This window comes from Cibotium barometz, chromosome 33, assembly GCF_041138505.1.
Source record: "Cibotium barometz isolate CiBa-2024 chromosome 33, ASM4113850v1, whole genome shotgun sequence".
NCBI lineage: Eukaryota > Viridiplantae > Streptophyta > Polypodiopsida > Cyatheales > Cibotiaceae > Cibotium > Cibotium barometz.
The window spans coordinates 51,404,417-51,405,534 of NC_141078.1; positions in this window are offsets into that span (position 1 = coordinate 51,404,417).

The following is a 1,118-nucleotide window of genomic DNA, read 5'->3' on the forward strand; positions in this document are numbered from 1 at the left end:
TAAAATACAAGCATTGTCTAGGCAAACAAAACATTACATGCAAATAAAAATAAGTCATGCACACAAATGTATGCATTTAAACACATATTTTGGAAGAAACCTCATCTATATATATGTACTAGATATTTACAAGGACTATGGTATTTGGCTCTCCACGATCCATCAAATATCCATGGCTTTATGTATTGCATTTGGTTCTCCAAGATCCATCAAATGCTTAACATGCTTTTATGCAGCCAGGATCTCGTAGATACAGCTAGAATACACATACATGGGAAGCTTAACCATAAATATTCCATGGCTACATGTAGTGTCCAACACCCATGTCCATGGATAATAGAGAATTTACAATATGAATCTCGAGAAATTAGGGAGTAGTTACATTGCCCCCCACAACTTCTAAACAGTTGTCCTCAACTAAAAAGCTTCCAAATAGTTGTTGGGAGATCGAGGTATTCTTTAAGATCTTGTTCTTGTATTCACCTTGAATCCATAGGGGAATAGTTCTTGAATTTAACCAAATATTTGTGTATGACCTTGCCTCCCTTACGCTCTTGATGGAAGACAATCTGTTCTGGTTGAAGCACCTCTTCTAAATCATCCACTTCTGGTGGATCTTCTGTAACTGGTTGAGAAGGTGAAGTTCTAATATATGGTTTCAATAGGCTGATGTGGAAAGCATTATGTATCTTCCAATGATTGGGCAAAGCCAACCTAAAAGCCATATCATTAATCTTTTGAATAACCTGAAATGGACCATAATACCTGTTGGCATGTTTGAGAGCCTTGCCATCTTGTCATGGCCTCTTGCGGAGACACGTCTTTTCAAACTTGAGAAGAACCCAATCCTACTCTTTGATGTCCATATGACATCGATGACGATCAGCATCTTTTTTGTGCTTTGCTTGAGAGTGTCATATGGCTGCCCGAACTTGTGCATATGTGGTATCTAGATCTTTGACGTATTCATCAGCAGCAAAAATCTCATCCTTAGTGTGAAGGATGGGTGGAAATATTACCTTGCCATAGAAAACCTCAAAACGAGCTTTGCCAGTGTAGAGGAATGGACTGTATTGTGAAGGATGGGTGGAAATATTACCTTGCCATAGAAAACCTCA